Raw genomic sequence first — 17,177 nt, 5'->3', positions numbered from 1 at the left:
TGTGAGCAAATTGGGTTCACGGAGCCGCTGCAAACTTCGCCCGCCTACCTGTAAATGGTGTCAAGGAGATGTGCGTGAGCTGCAGCGAGGGGGGCAGGGAGAGGGGGACCCACAGGCGAGGGCTCTTTGGAAGCATTCACGACAGAGCCACTTATTGGGGAATAAGAGCAATACGCCCCGAAGGGGAAAGATGCCCATTATGGATAGAGATCTAGTGGGAAAGAAGGATCTCTTTTCTAGCACCTGTTGAAACAAATGGTCCTTGTCATCCAACAGGGCATCCAACTATAACAAAAGACACGCTTAGACGTGGGGCAAACAGGAACAAAAGTCTGGTGGAGGCTGGGTAGATAATGCCTCGTCGTGTATAGTGAGGCCTTTCTCTTTGGTTGTTAACAATAACTAGAGAGAAAATGGGGTAAACTCAGCCAGGAGCACTGACCCAAGGTGTACGGGATGCTGTGTTAGGCTCTGTGCGGATGAGGTAGAAGCCACTCATTCATTCACGGAAGTACCTGGTAGGCATGTACTTTGCACTAAGCATTGAGGTAGGTGCTGGGAATTCAGTGAAAAAACTGGCAGCCGTGTCCCCTGCCCTCACACAGTTGACAGGAGTGGGGGTGGAACTGGAGCCATGAGCAATCCAGGTTCAGGAGTCAAACTACCTGTATAGAGTCCTGGTTCCCTCACACCGGCTTCATGATCTCGGTGCAAGTTACTCAATGCTCCAGGCCTCGTTTCCCCGCCTGCAAAAAGGCGACGCCACTAGCATCCCCCTTGTAAGGCCAGGGCGAGGCTTACATGAGACAATACTCACGAAGCATTCAGAACACAGCCTGCCGTTCCATGCACTTTACTGTCGTGGTCATTATTGCTGCAGGCCAGAGGGCCGGAGGAGGCCAGCCTTGAGCAAGTAATGACAAACGCTCTGAAAAGGAGGAAGGAGAAAGCAGAGCTGCACAGGTTGCAAACGTTCAACACGAGGAACTCGTCTAAGAGCCAGATGGCAGTTGGTGGCAGGACACAACCTTCTGATCTGCTCCTTCCCTCAGCCCGATGGAAATGTACGCAAAACACAACTACGCCGGGACTCTGGCCCTCCAACTAGAACAGAAAAGCCAGTGAGCCAACATTAGTGTCACCTACTATGGCGGGGACTCCCTTCTCTGCATCCAGCACGGAGAGAGAGCTGTGAGCCGGTTCTTTTAAGTAGGAGGCACTTTTGGGATTTGAGAAAATGAAAAGACAGACACAGAAATAGAATAAAAGCTTGGGCCGGATGTGGCATCTGCCCTCGGAATGGAGGGGCAGAACAACCTCCAACACCGGAAGTAGTTTTAATAAATACTTGAATAACAGGAAGTTACATCACATCTGGGTGGGCCTTGAATTCCTGGCGACGTCGTGAGATCCACCCTCTTAACACTGGGCGGGAAAGTCAAAATTGAGTGGTGCCCCAGTCTGTTGATCAGATCCGCCCCCAGGGCGTGGCTCTGCCTTCGCTCTGAGTTTCAGCCGACATATTTTTTTTTAAATATATTTTATTGATTTTTTACAGAGAGGAATAGAGAGTTAGAAACATCGATGAGAAACACCGATCAGCTGTTACCTGCACACTCCCTACTGGGGATGTGCCCGCAACCAAGGTACATGCCCTTGACCGGAATTGAACCTGGGACCCTTCAGTCTGCAGGCCGACACTCTATCCACTGAACCAAACTGGTTAGGACTCAGCTGACATATTTAAACTGAGTGTTTGCTAGCGACCCTCAACACCTACGGCATAGCCATGCAGAACCAGGGTTTCCAGAAGCTAACGGCAACCAGAAAAAGTCAAGCTCTAGAGTCTGGACTGGGCTTCCGCCCTAAGTCCACAAGTTCACTAGTGTCAGGTGTTACAGAAGTTACCAGGCGACTGAAAAATACACAGGAGTACTGGAGGCCCAGGAAAAACCCATTTATTTCCAGGCATTTCCCATGTATCAGTACAGTGACGCTGGGGAATCTGTTTCTCCCCAAATCCTGAACAAACCAATACGGAGGAAGCTTTCCCTTTATACCCCTTTGGTTTCTTTGTCCCCCAAATATGGATTATACTTCCGGACCTTTCACAGACGTGCTGGGATGGGGGCAGTGGGACCACATCTCAAGGCCTGGCCTGGCGCCAGTGCTGATAACTCCGTCTGGGGGTTGTGTATTGTTCATGGTTTATGGCCTCTAGTACTTAGGTAAACAGGTCTTGCAGGACCAGATCATTAAAGAAGGAGCAGTGACTACTAGGCTATAGGCTAACAGTAATGTGCATTAGGTTACTACACAGATTTAGATTGCTAGCTCCCTGAAAATGTCTCATTTCCCCATCCCGTGAACTTGAGCAATCTACTTGATTTCTCCTAACTTGGGTTCCTTCCCCTACATGAGGTTAATGCTAGAACCCACATTGTAGGGTTATTGTTAGGACTGAATGTTCAAAAAATAGAAACCTTCGTGGTTGTTGCTGTTATCGTTTCATCTCACACCCAATTTACCGTGAGCACTTATTAATCATTCAGCTCTTTATTGTAGGTCTTCAAATTGGGGTCATAGCATACATACTGTTCCGCAGCTTGCTTTTACACTTAGCATTTTTGCCAGCTGGTACTTACACAGGCGCTTTCTTCTCTTTAGTGAAACAACATTTTAGAGCCATAATAGACACTGTGCATCCCAAGTGATTTTGTGTTTTGTACATCACAATAACAATAGCTACAAATATTTGAAGAGAGTGATATGTGTATGAATGAGCCGTATTACAGCTCTGCTTCATACCGTGGGAATACATGAAGACCCACCAAGTGAGAAAGGCACAGGCTGTTTATTCTGAGCTCGCTATAGCAAGGGCGTCGGCACCCATCCCTTGAGGTTTGGCAGAGTCTCTACGTCAGGCAGAGGAGTGGGAAAGCCTTGTAGTGGAAGGAAAGAAGGCCTTCCTGGGCCCTGATTGGAGGCTGTTGCCATAAGGAAGCTGGAGGAGGGCTAACTAGAAGCAGGAGATCCTATTGGCTAGGAGTAGATGTTTGACTTTCTCTGATTGGTCCTTCGTGTTAGAACAGGGACAAAAATTAGGGAAGCTGTTAGTTATTAATCAGTTATTAATCCTGGCCATTTGGGGCCAGTTTGTGCTGAATTATTGTTTAGTTTCCTGGGTTGTCACTGAAGATAGCAAGCTGGCTTCCTGCAAGTGTGACTGACAGCAGGCTGGCTACCTGGGTTTATTGTAGATAAGGGGTTCATTTCCTGGGCAGGTTGCAGGTCAAAGTTCTGTGGTTTAGTTGTTTGTTTGTTTTTTATGTTTTATATGATCTGGCCATTGTCTGTGTTATTCAGTCTCTCAATACACAAAGTTTTCTGGTTCTTAAGGGTGACCCTTTGCAACAAATTGCATGAAGGTCTCTCTCATCATAGCCACAGAAAAGAACCCATGACATTAAAATAGAAAGTAATGCTGGCATGTATCCTGGGACTTGAATGCTTTTGGGGATAGCAATCTTGCTTGGACATCTGTACCCCAACAGCCCGATTATTGCCAGGCATGGAGCAGAGTATTGAGTGGGTACGCTCTTGTTTCCTAGGTCAGAGGAATTCAGTAAGGTGGTCTTAGCCATGGCGCTCCGGCAGTCAGGGTGGTGTGCTGTTGTGACTTGTTTTTTAAATATATTTTTTTATTGTTGATAGTATTATAGATATCTCCCATTTTCCCTCCTTTCCAACACCCCCCATCCCCCCCCCGCCCCCGCCTTCACTACCCTATTGCCCGTGTCCATGGGCTGTGCATAAGTATATAAGGTCTTTGGTTTATCTCTTCTCATCCCCCCACCCCCAACCCCACCCCACGTCAGTCTGTTTCATGCCTCCCTGCTTCGGGTCTTATTTTGTTGGCCAATTCATTTTGTTCATTAGATTCCACAAATAAGCAAGATCGTGCGATATTTGTCTTTCTCAGTTTGGCTAGAGGTTTTGAATGAGAAGTCCTGGGCTGTGGTGCCACTCCTCCGCTAGCCCCGTGCCCTCGGGAAGTCCAGGAACTTCTGGGGCGCAGGTCAGCTTAGCCCTTTCGTCCACCCCTCTGGGCCAATGTGAGAGCCCTGACGATATCTGTGAAAATGCTTCATAAACTGTGGAGAGTTATGCAAATGCAAATGCAAATGAATATCAGCAGGATTACGGAAATGTTACTGCCTGCAATCACGCCTCCGGCACTCTGGGACCCATTGATGGGATGCTCCCAAAAACAATTCTCCCCTCTGGCGCCTTCCTTAGCCAGGCTGCCGCACGGGCTCCTACTTGATCAGCTATTAGGCCTTTGAAGCCGCACACAATTTTCAAGTGAGTTATTCAATTAATCATTTCTGTCATAACTGCATTGTCCCTTTGAATTATCTGCTTCTGGAACGCCAGCGCAGCTGGTGGAGCGGCCGAACTCCCCGCTCATCCTGCCCACAGATCAGGTGGCCTGGCGGGTGGGGGTGGGGGTGGGGTTGGGGGTGGGGGGGAATCAATGGCCAAATGAATTAGTAGGGAGTTGGAAAAAGAGAGAGAGCCAAGTGGTTCCCAACACCCAGTTTACCTTCCCCGCACAATGAGGTGGTCCAGGAACGCAGCTCAATGGGACTGCTGCAGATTGAATGAAAATGCGGGAGATTGCTATTTAAAGGCCCCCTGGGGGAAATTACCGGGTAAAGGATCTTTCCATTTTCCTGAATGAGTCCCCTGGTGGAACTGCTTTTACTAAATTTGAATTTTTATAATCTAGTTTTCAAATTATTATATGTAGTATAATACATATTAAATGATAAACATAAATTATATTATCAAATAGAATACATAAATAAATGTCGAATATATAGAATATAATTTCTATGGTAATAATAAGTTACTGAGTCCCAGTGGCTAAAAAGTATGTGACTTGTGTGGCGGGTTAGATTTCTCCTCTGAGGGATGCTTAAAGAAACCTGGTGCTTTGACTATAAATCCTTAAGAAAATTCCCTTCACCAAGGGAAAAGGATCTCAGCTCAGGCTAAAGAAAGTATTTTAAATAAATCGTTATGACCAGCAGGAAATGGGCCCCCATTTGAAGTGGTAAGCTCCCTGGCGGAAAAATTTAGATTGTGGGGAACCACTTTGTGGAAATCTGTTTTCATTTCATGATTGGGTTTGAATTTTTCTATAAAATATGTCTGTAAGGATGTGAGATGGATAGGCCTCTTACTTCAACATGGTTAGGTTAAAATAGCTTAAGAGTAACATAAATATGAACAACAAGTTTGGGGGGAATGAAGTATCCAAGTTGCAGTTGGGACAAGCTAACGGGTAGTGTTGGCCCTGTCCTGTCTAGTGATGGGGGTCGGGGGGGGGGGGCTGATGTCTGTATTTATATGTCCTGTTGATGCTCACACAACATGAGTTTAAACTGCGCAGCTCCACTTACACGCTGATTTTTTAAAACTTATGGTATCGATAAGTACAGTACTGGCAATATATTTCCTTTTTCTTATGATTTTCTTAATAACATTTTATTTTCTCTAGCTTACTTTATTCTAAGAATGCAGAATATAGAATACATATACCATACAAAATATGTACTAATGGACTGTTTATGTAATCGGTAAGGATAGGTAGTTAAGGTTTGGGGGCGTCAAAAGTTATACATGGATTTTTGACTGCGCAGAGGGTCAGCGCCCCAATCCAGTGTTGTTCCAGGGGAAGCAGTAGCATCATCTGAGAAGTGACTCTGCATTCACTGTGTGTGCCTCCTTGAGTCACTGCCTGGCGCAAAGAACACCATTCCTTCCCTCATCTCTTTTTCCAGCAGTTTCCAACACATAACCATGCACACACCGGCAGGGGCAGGCGCATACACCTATGTATCTAAAGCTGACAGGGAATCCAGGGAGAGCCTGAAAGCAGGCCTGGAGGTCAGCCAGAGTCACATGGAAGCCTTACCTTCACCGTCACCTGGAAGGGACCAACCCCCTCATTTTACAAACGAGGGAAGTGAGTCCTGTGAGGACCTGTGGCTCCCCTGGGATCACACAGCCACTTAAGGTCCGTGGGCAAGTCCTATTTTCTTCCTCTGTCTCCCCACGGGCATCACTTAGGGAGATTACCAGGTAGCTTGGCTCCTGCCCTGGGCACAGGGAGCCAGGGGCGCTGTGCTCATTAGTTGGGTGATGCTTCCCTGGCCTTTGAAGGGCGGGTAGGGCTGCAGGTAAATATCATTAGCCTTTCTTCCCGGCACAAAACCTGTTTTCACTTGTCGCCGGGGCCGCTGGCCACTTGTGCCTGTAAACATCGCTACGGAGCCACTCACACACATCATTTGCTCACAAGCTTCAGAAAGTAGGAGGGCTGGGTCTGGTTCTTATTATTAAAGGCAAACAACCCATTATTAAAAATAAACAAGGCAGAACTGCTTTGAAACAATTGATGAAATGTCTCCTGGCTCAGAGGCCTAAATTCACCCCCAAACAAAACCTCCCTTATTGAAATCTAAAGGGGGAGGACCTTAAGAAGAGCCTTCAGAAGAACAGCCCTCTTCTGAGCGCCTGGGACAGGTCAGGCTTGGTGACCACATACCCGCTAATCCTCAAGTTTTGTAAGTGGGCTCTGTGGTTTGCATTTTACTGGTGATAGCATGGACAGGGCCGCTTATGGCTCGTGGACACAGATGAAATACGGAAGCATTAGGATTTGAACTTGAATCCTATGACTTCCAAAAACCACCCTAGCGCACAGCCTCCATGAAAGACCCGTCTCCCCATGCCCCTGTTTTCGCTGTTGATTTGAAAGAGAAACTCAAGATCTGGGAGAAAGAAGTGTGCATCTGCCCTGGTAAAACCTGAAGTTGCAGGCATGCTTGTGGGGCTGCCGGGAAGAGGAAGCCCATTAGCAAGCTAAGTCACTTAAATGTGCAAAGTAGGCAAAGAGTATAGATGCTAAATTTCTGGTGCTCAGCATCTTGCCCCCATGCCTGCCTAATTCTTGTGCCATATGTACTCAGCTTTCCACACAAACCAGAACGTAGCTTTGCAGGTCCAGAATCTCAGCCTCGCCAGTGAATCTAGGGCTAACTGACCCTGAGTGACAGACTCCTACTAGCCAAACTTATAAGAGACAGATGTATAGACAGAACATTACTTGGCTACAGTAGAATTTTGTTTTCCTGGGAGTCTTAGTGCTAGAAACAGCTAAGCAATGGGATTGTTCTAAAATGAGATTTTTAAATGTCTAAAATCATGCTATTGTTAGAATCAATAAGCAATTTGCTATGGCAGCTATGCTAGATAACAGAGGAATTTACTACATACTATACCACCAGTGACTAGGTGGGCATGACAAAGCAGCCAAAACTCTTCTTTTTTAAAAAATATTTTTTATTGAATTCGGAGCAAAAGGGAGAGGGAGAGAGAGATAGGAACATCAATCATGAGAGAATCATTGATCAGCTGCCTCCTGATCACCCCACACTGGGGATTTAGCCTGCAACCTGGGCACATGCCCTGACCAGGAATCTAACCATGACCTCCTGGTTCATAGGTCAACACTCAACCACTGAGCCACACCAACCAAGCCCGCCAAAACTCTTGATGTGGAAGGATGGTGTCACTGTTATGAATAGATTGACAAAGACTTTATTACAGCTACTTCATGTTGTGAAAAACCTTATGAATTATAGGAAATTAAAATAAAAACATTTCCTGGAAACCAGTCTGACAGTTCCTCAAAAGGCTACAAATAGCCCTAACCAATTTGACTCAGTGGATAGAGCGTCAGCCTGGGGACTGAAGGGTCCCGGGTTCGATTCTGGTCAAGGGCATTACCTTGGTTGCGGGCACATCCCCAGTTGGGAGTGTGCAGGAGGCAGCTGATTGATGTTTCTCTCTCATTGATGTTTCTAACTCTCTTTCTCCCTTCCTCTCTGTAAAAAAAAATCAATAATATATATATATTTTTAAAAAGGTTACAAATAGCTTTTCCATATGACCCAGTAATTCCACTATAGGGATATAAACAACAGAATTGACAACATCTGACTATACAAAAGTTCATACACAAATGTTCACAGTACCTTTGTTTACAACAGCCAAAAAGTGGAATCAACTCCCATGTCTGTCAATGGATGAATGGATAAACAAAATGCGGTGTATTCATACAATGAAAAATTATTTGGCCATAAGGGGAAATGGTGTACAGATACACGCTACAGTATGGATGAACTTTGAAAACACTTTACTGAGAGAAAGAAGGCAGGCACAAAAGGCCACATATTGTATGAAACTATTTATAGAAAATGTCCAGACCAGGCAAATCTATAGAGACAGAAAGTACACTAGTGGTTGCCTGGGTCTGAGGATGGCAAGGTTGGCGGAGAAATGGGAATGACTGCCAGTGGGTACAGAGTGGCTTTGAGGGCTGATGTTCTAACAAGAAAATGTCCTAAAATTAGTTGTGGTGATGGTTTCACAACCCTGTAAATATACTATCACTGAATGGCATACTTTAAAAGGGTGCATCTTATGGTATGTGAATTACATCTCCATAAAGCTGCTTTAAGCAAAAAAAACCACACATTTACAACTCCGCAGGAGATGCTTGTCTTGAATAGTTCCCATTACTCTTCCCACCCCCAATCCATTCTCCATTCTGTGCTTTGTTCCCCAGGAAGCTGATCTTGTGCACTGTTTACCCACAGGCTCTGCTGTGCAAGTGATCAAATAATTTATTGTCCAAACTGGGACATTTTTGAGAATGAACAATGGAGGTAAACAAAGTGTCCTGGGCAAATTAGGGGTCCTGGTTCTGTTGGGGTTTGGTCCCCCACATTTGCTCTACAGATGGCTATAGCTCCTATGAGGCAGACCTCTCCATGCAGCTGCCTCTCGGGGTTCCAGGCTCCACCTCCTGTCCTTGCCCTTTGGGTCTGGGGTGGGGGTGGGGGATTAGGGGATAGGGAGTTGGGGGGGCGGTTTGGGGAGGTGGGAAGGGTGGTGGTGGAGGGGGGGTGTGTGGCTTTCCACCTTGGCCCCTGGAACTGCACTGCCCCCTGGCTTCCCTAGACCCTGCCGTGCCCCTGTAATGAGTTTGTGTCTTAAGTTTACTCTATTTTTGGTTGCAATAGGCCATCTGTTTCCTGCCAGCACCCTCCTGACACAAAACTCCAGATAAGCAGCCTGAAAGAGAAATTTGAAAAGAAAAAGTGTGGTCAACACAGTGACACTGCCAGATGTGGGACCCTCCGTCAGTTTCTGTAGATATGTTAGTCCTGTCAGCAACTTTACTGCACCCCCCACCCACCCAACAACAAGGATGTTCCAGAAAATACAATTTAAAAAAATTACTGCAGGGTTCTCTTTTTGCCAGTTTGAAGGAAATGAGTATATAGTACAAATTATCACTTTCTTTCTTTTTTTTTTTTTTAAATATATTTTATTGATTTTTTACAGAGAGGAAGAGAGAGAGATAGAGAGTTAGAAACATCGATGAGAGAGAAACATCGATCAGCTGCCTCCTGCACATCCCCCACTGGGGAAGTGCCCACAACCCAGGTACATGCCCTTGACCGGAATCAAACCCGGGACCTTTCAGTCTGCAGGCCGATGCTCTATCCACTGAGCCAAACCGGTTTCGGCCAAATTATAACTTTCATTCATAACCATTAATCTAATACAGAATTTAGAATATCTGCCTAAATGTACATATCTTTCCTGTGTATTTCCACTTCAGTGGAGTTTATCTTACCTTCTGAGTTAGCCAAAATGATGTTTTATGTTCATTTATTTTATGACTAGAGGCCCAGTGCACAAAAATTTGTGCACTCGGGGGGGAAGGGGGGTCCCTCAGCCTGGCCTGTGCCCTCTTGCAGTCTGGGACCCCTCGGGAGATAACGACCTGCTGGCTTAGGCCTGCTCCCGGGTGGCAGAGGGCAGGCCCAATCCCTAGGTGCAGCCCCTGGTCGGGCTCAGAGCAGGGCTGATTGGGGAGTTGGGGCAACGCCCCCTGTCATGCACAGAGCAGGGTGGATCGGGAGGTTGCGATGCCACCCTCAGTCACGCTCAGGGTAGGGCCAATTGGGGGGTTGGGGCACCACCCCCTGTCATACTCAAGGCAGGGCCGATTGGGGGGTTGGGGCGCTGCCCCCTGTCACTCACAGAGCAGGGCGCATCAGGGGGGTTGGGGCTCTGTACCCTGTCACGCACAGAGCAAGGTCGATCAGGGGGTTGGGGAGCTCTCACCTGTAACGCACAGAGTAGGGCCGATAGGGGAGTTGGGGCACCGCCCCCTGTCACACGCAGAGCAGGGCCGATCAGGGGGTTGGGGCACCACCACTGTCACACTCAGGGCAGGGTCAATGGGGAGGTTATGGCTCTACCCCATCACACACAGAGCAGGGCCCATGGGGGGGGGGGGGGTTGGGGCGCCGCACCCTGTCACACACAGAGCAGGGCCCATCAGGGGGTTGGGGCACCGCCCTCTATCACCCACAGAGCAGGGCCAATCAGGGGATTGGGGCTCCGCCACTGTCACACTCAGGGCAGGGCCGATGGGGAGGTTATGGCTCTACCCCATCACACACAGAGCAGGGCCCGTGGTGGGGAGGGGCGGTTGGGGCGCCGCACCCTGTCACACACAGTGCAGGGCCGATCAGGGGGTTGGGGCACCTTCCCCTGTCACAAACAGAGCAGGGCGGATAGGGAGGTTGTGGCCACGCCCCCTGTCACACACAGAGCCGCAGGGCGATCAGGGGGTTTGGTCGCTGCCCCCTGTCACGCTGATCCCGGTGCCGGGAGGCCTCGCGGCTCCGCTGATCCCGGTGCTGGGAGGCATATTACTCTTTTACTATATAGGATAGAGGCCTGGTGCACGGGTGGGGGCCGGCTGGTTTGCCCTGAAGGGTGTCCTGGATCAGGGTGGGGGTCCCCGCTGGGGTGCCTGGCCAGCCTGGATGAGGGGATAATGGCTGTTTGCAGCTGGTCACACACCCTTCAGGGTGGGGGTCCCCACTGGGGTGTCTGGTCAGTCTGGGTGAGGGGCTGAGGGCTGTTTTCAGGCTGGCGGGTGACTGAAGCTCCCAACTGCTCCTTTTTTTCTTTTTCTTTTTATTCTGGGCCAGCTTTAGCTCTGAGGCTTGGCTCCAGCTCTTAGGCCTCGGCTGGTGAAAGCAGGTATCTGGTTTGTTTGGGTTCTATAATCGAAACACTGTTTCAACTCCAGCTCTGAGATCCCAGCTGGCTGAAAGCAGGTTTAGCTTCTATATTTGTAACAATGTTTCAAACTGCAAGCTCAGAGGCCGGCAGTGGCAGGCGGGGAAAGTTGGTTTCCTCTGTCACTGAAGCAAGCAAGCCTCATGTTTGCTTCAAGCTGCCTGGCTGCCGGTCGCCATCTTGGCTGGCAGTTAATTTGCATATCGTCCTGATTAGCCAATGGGAAGGGTAGCGGAGGTACGGCTAATTACCATGTTTCTCTTTTATTAGATAGGATGTTTAGAAGTCTCAAATTAAGAAAAGTTTAAAATTTAAAAAACATACTTTTTATTAGGAGGATGCAGCATGAAGACATATGTTCATTGGGTTTATCTTGTTCAGAATGTGCTGTGCTACCTCCGATCTGAGGATTTATGCATTTTGTCAACTTCTGGAAAATTCTCTGCCAAAATCTCTTGGAATATCTCTCCCCCTCCCCCCGCCATTCTCTAACAATATGCTTTATTCTTTATGTCCTTCTTGTCTCATAGCCTCTTTTTTTCTATTTTCTACTTAATTTCTATGTGCTTTCTTCAGATCTTTCTTATAAAAAATTCTCTTTTCAGCTCTACATCTATTCAGCTCCCCAACCCGTCCATTTATAGTTCAAATACATACGGTAATTTCAGTGACTGTATTTTTCATTGCTAGTCAGTGAATTTAATTCTTTTTTTTTCCAGTGTTTTCCATCCTTTCATAGTGTCTCATGTTTTGTATTTTTCTTTGATATTTTAATCAGTTAAAACTTACTTATCCACTAGACTGTTGGATTATCTTCAGCTCTTATGGGTTAAATCCTGATGTTAGTTGTGTCTGCTGACTCTGGAACATGATCAGTAGACTGTTCCTTGTACAATTTATAATTTTGAATCATGAGCTCATTTCAGGGGCCTTTAGCTGTGGGAAACTTATGAGGACTTGACTGAGGGTATGTCCCCTCAGAGTCATTTCTCATTCGCTTCTGCCAGGCTACCCACGATTATTTTAGACCAGTGCCCAGTTTGCATCTTGGGCATTTGGGATCCATTCAAAGGAAGGCAAATTCAAACTGCAAACAAAGCTGTGGCGTAGGCCTCTGGTGACACATTCTCAGGGGATGCTTTAGGCCCACCCAGAGCCCAGCTCCCTGTCCTGGTGGGCATACTGCTTCCTGCTCCACCTGCCCTCGAAGCTGGGTGGTCGCGGGGTCCTGATTCTGCAGAGGGCTCTCAGTTGCACTTCCCTCCTTACAGGGACCCAGGCCTCTTTTTTGCCCCCCACCCCACCCCCTTTGGGGTTAAACACCAGACCCCTGAAACCAAGGGGCAATCGAGGCATCAGCTTTCATGCATTCTCTTCTGGTTTTCAGCTTCCTCTTTGTTCCTGGCCCCTAAGGATTTCCCTCCTTTCTTGCTGGTTCTGCTGTGGATTTCAAAGGATTCTGATTACGTTTACCTAGCAAGTCTCTGTGGCTGTCGCAGGAGGGGCTTCAGGGGATAGAATCTGCCCCTTCATAAACACGAAAGTCCCCCTTTCCTTGTGTTTACATCACAAATGTTGGGGTTAGCGTCATAGTTTCCATTTCTAGGCAAACTCGGGCGCCTCTGATTGATTGGAAATAACTGGATGTTTTTCAATTGCTTTGCACGGTACGTTAGAGGTTTTCTAGAATAACATGCGTTTCATGCTCTTCTACTGCTACTCTAACCAGAACTCACATCTCACTTGCCACATGTTCCCTTTTTCCATCGTGCTCCTATGGAACAGAAAGAGACACGTTCCAGAGAGGGAGCGATCGGGCCCTGGGCTGTCTTGTTCTGTAACGTGCGGTGGGATATCTGCTCCCCTCAGAAGGCCACTCTCAATACCAAGGTAGCTCAGAAGCTACGTTGGGGTCAGCAGACAGCTGGGGAGAATACAAACAGGAAGGGGAAATCCGACGGTCCTGGAGAACGAGAGTGGCTTGGCGCAGAGTAGGTGCTCAAGAAACATCTCAGGAACTGACCTGAACGGTCCCTCACCCACTACGGAGCAGACACACTTTCCTGGTGACCTAGATCCGTCAGCTGGGGGCCCAGAGAAGCATGCATTCTTCCAGCTTCTTTCTCCCTCTCACATCTTCCCCCTGAGCCACACCCCGTACCAGACTCCCACGACCACAGGCTGCTTACAGCTTGCAGGGGAGTTTGTAAAAATTTAGAAATTACAACATATTGTGGTTGGGGGGGAAATTTCCCATCCAGATTCAAACGTTTCAGCCCCTCTGGAAGAACTAGAACCTGTGGCAATGAAGAGCCGACATTCCCACTTGGCCTTGGACTGGGGAGCAGCTGGAGAACTTGCTCTCAGGTCACTACGGTTCCCCCACCTCCTGTGAACTTGCACCTGGCCTGCCTCGCACAGGTGCGCTGCCCGACCCCCATAGGCACAGGTTGGCGGCCCTGCTGTTGCAGCATCACTTTGGCCTCGCTACCAACCAGTTAATAAGGAAACACCTTCTTTCATTAGTTTCCTGACCAAGGACACGTTCACACTCTGAGGCTACAACTGGGTGTTTCCTAGGCTACCATCCACAAACACACGTCAAACACCTCTGACAGTGAGTCACTGTGACAGATGTTATTTCTAGACTCTTGCTAGTTTCATTTTCAAAGGGGGATTCTGTTTCTCAATTTGTGATGCTTTATATACTGACAACTCCTCAGACTTTCTAAGAGATGGAGTGGCTCTGGGCTCACAAAGAATTTTACTTATAGAGCAAGCTTAAACCAAATTTTTTTCATGGATGAGCCATGATAATGATCAATACATATTAACAGCTACGCTTTATTGAGTCCTACTGTGTGGTCACATAACTAATCTCATTCAGACCTTACATAGCCTTTGGAGTTAGCACTTCTATTAGCCACTTTACAGATGAAGAAACTGAGGCACAGAAGGCTTGGAAAGAAATCAAACCTAGGTAGCCTGACCCTAAGCCTACCCTCCTTTTTTAAAAATATATTTTTATTGATTTCAGAGAGGAAGGGAGAGGGAGAGATAGAAAGAAACATCAATGATGAGTGAGAACCATTGATCAGCTGCCCACTGCACGCCCCACACTGGGGATGGAGCCCACAACCTGGGCATGTGCCTTAACCGGGAATCGAGCCATGACCTCCTGGTTCATATGTTGAGGCTCAACCACTGAGCTACACCAGCTGGACAAAACCTACCCTCTTAACCACCTCACACAGCTGCCTCCAATGCAAAGCCCTTCACTAGGCTCAGGAGTGTCACAAACAGCATCTGAAGTCTCATAGCAACCCCAGGGCCTCACATAGCAACCTGGCCTCACATTGAAGACACCTGTGGAGTTTTAAAAGCATCCCTGAGCATGAAGCAAATATCATAATGGGTTAACATTTGGGGAACCTAATGAAGGGTGAATGAGAAACCTCTGCCCTACTCTTGCAGTGTTTCTATACATCATGATTGCATCAACATTTAAAAATTAAAAGAAGAAAAAGAATGTGTTAGAATAATATTAATGGACCTGGAGGGATTTTTTACAGAAACCATTGATAGCAAGAAGTGTTAGCAGGAAGTGTTAATAGCAAGATCCAAAAAAGTATGTGTGTGTGATCCATTTTTGTAAAACAAATAATGACAACACACACACACACACACACACACACACACCCTCCATATCCTTCTATGAGGATGGAATAAAATATGATACATTAAAGAAGTCTGGTGCCCAGTCCCCAGAGATTCCACTTTAATTGTTTATGGGTCGGATTCATAAATTTGCTGCCTATTGGAATCATCTGGAAAGCTTTGAAAAGTCTCGATGCCCAGGGCACAGCCCCGACCACCTGAATCAGTTTCCCTGGGAGTAGAGCCCTGGTGGGAGTGATTTAAAATTCCCACAGGGGATTCCAATTGCTGCCAAGTCTGGGGACCAGGCAGAGCTCTCCACTCAGCCTGGGTTGAGAATCACTTCTGGGAAGGAGGGGAACTCCTGAGGGCAGCATTACTATATGACTGCATCTGACATCCATTTCAATCCTGGGAGCAGCCCATCAGTGGGAACCCCACAGACACAGAGGCTAGCTGGGAGCTCAAACAGCCTGCTGGAGGTCACAGCGTGAGGAGATGGGTGGGGGGCATCCTGTCCATCTTCCCTGGGGAAAGGAGGGGGGGGCTGCTTTGGGAAGGCATCATTGCCTCCCAATCTCTCCTTCCCAGGATCACTGGGGTTGAAATTAATTTTGGTAGAGATTCATTCCTTTGGGTTCCTCCTTCTAGGAGCTATGAAAAACAAAACAAAACAAAAAGCTAACATTTCTTGGAGGAATTATATATTAATTGGTCTTGATGTCTGCACAGTGAATGCTGGGTGTTCCAAAGCAAGGAGAAAGTTAGGGGGATTCTCAACTATGGGGAAAGAAGGTAATAGAAGGCGTGTAAATCTGACCTTGTCAGTTTTTTCCTCAAAATCCCTCCATTCACCAGCCTGACCACAGACTTATTAAAAATGCCAAGTCTGGCCCCATCTCTGAGCCTTTCCTGCCTGGTGAATCTTTCTCAGGCTCCCCTCAAGGATGCTTCACTTTCTCATGGAAGACAGGGGCCTGCTTCTCAGTCCCGAGGCCAGTAGAGACCTGAGGGAAAGGAGACAAGAGAGGTGTGCTTGCCTTAGCCGGTTTTGCTCAGTGGATAGTGTCGGCCTGTGGACTGAAGGGTCCCGGGTTCAATTCTGGTCATGCACCTCATTTGCAAGCTCCTCCCTGGCCCGGGCCCTGGTCAGGACACGTGCAGGAAGCAACAATCGATGTGTTTCTCTCACATCAATATTTCTCTTGGTCTTTCCTTCTCTCTTCTACTACAAAAAAATCAATGGAAAAATATCCTCTGGTGAGGATTAAAAAAAGAGAGAGAGGCGTGCTTTTTAAACACTGCTAAGGTTGTGTGTTCAGGGCATCTGAATTCAGGTGTGCGGCAGGAAAGCCGAACACAGTGTCCTTTGGGCTAAATCAGGGCCCCATATGCCAGGAGGGTGGAGGCTGGGTAGAAGCGAGGCTTCCGGCATGGCAGTCAGAAAACCAAGGTTGAAGCCCTGCCGGCCACTTTCCAATAGTAAAATGAAGGCTAGTATGACCACCTCCTTAAGGTTGTGGTGAGGAGTAGATATAATGCACATAAAACGCCTACAATGTACACAGCAGGCCCTTGGCAAAGTCAGAGGGACAGCACGCCAACAGTATAGGCGCGCCACATGCCCTCTGGGACCGGGGCTGCAACGAGCCTTGACTTGGTCCCTCCTCCCTTCCTTCTTCTGTTTAAAAATTTATTTGATTGTGGTAAGAACACAACATGAGACCTACCCTCTTAACGCATTTCAAAGTATATAATACAGGACGGTTAAGTGTAAGTATGTGTTGTACAGTAGACTTCTAGAACTTGTCTTTCATAATTGAGACTTCGTGCCCATGGATTAGCACCCACCCCCAGCCCCTGGCAACCACCACTCTTCACTCTCATTCTCTGAGTTGGACTATTTTATTATATGCTTCATACAAGTGGGACCATGCAGTACTTGTCCTGTGACTGGCTTATGTCACTTAGCATAATGTCCCCGCGGGTCATCCATGCTGCTGCACCCTGCAGGGTTTCCTTCCTTTTTAAGGCTAATAATAGCCCATTGTATGTATAGCCCACACTTTATCCATTCATCTGCGATGAACATTTAGGTTGTTTCCACATCTTGACTATTGTGAATCTCTTTCTGTTGATAAAATTTTTTGAGTGTGTTTACTATGTGCCAGTAACTGCTTTAAATGCTTTACACATATTAGTCTAGGCTGCAGGGGTTGGCAAACTCAGTAGTCAACAGAGCCAAATATCAACAGTACAACGATTGAAATTTCTTTTGA

The sequence above is a fragment of the Myotis myotis genome, unplaced genomic scaffold (genome assembly GCF_014108235.1).
Source record: "Myotis myotis isolate mMyoMyo1 unplaced genomic scaffold, mMyoMyo1.p scaffold_m19_p_16, whole genome shotgun sequence".
NCBI classification, from domain to species: Eukaryota; Metazoa; Chordata; class Mammalia; order Chiroptera; family Vespertilionidae; genus Myotis; species Myotis myotis.
The sequence above is the reverse complement of the archived record's forward strand: the minus strand, read 5'-3'. Positions refer to the sequence as shown.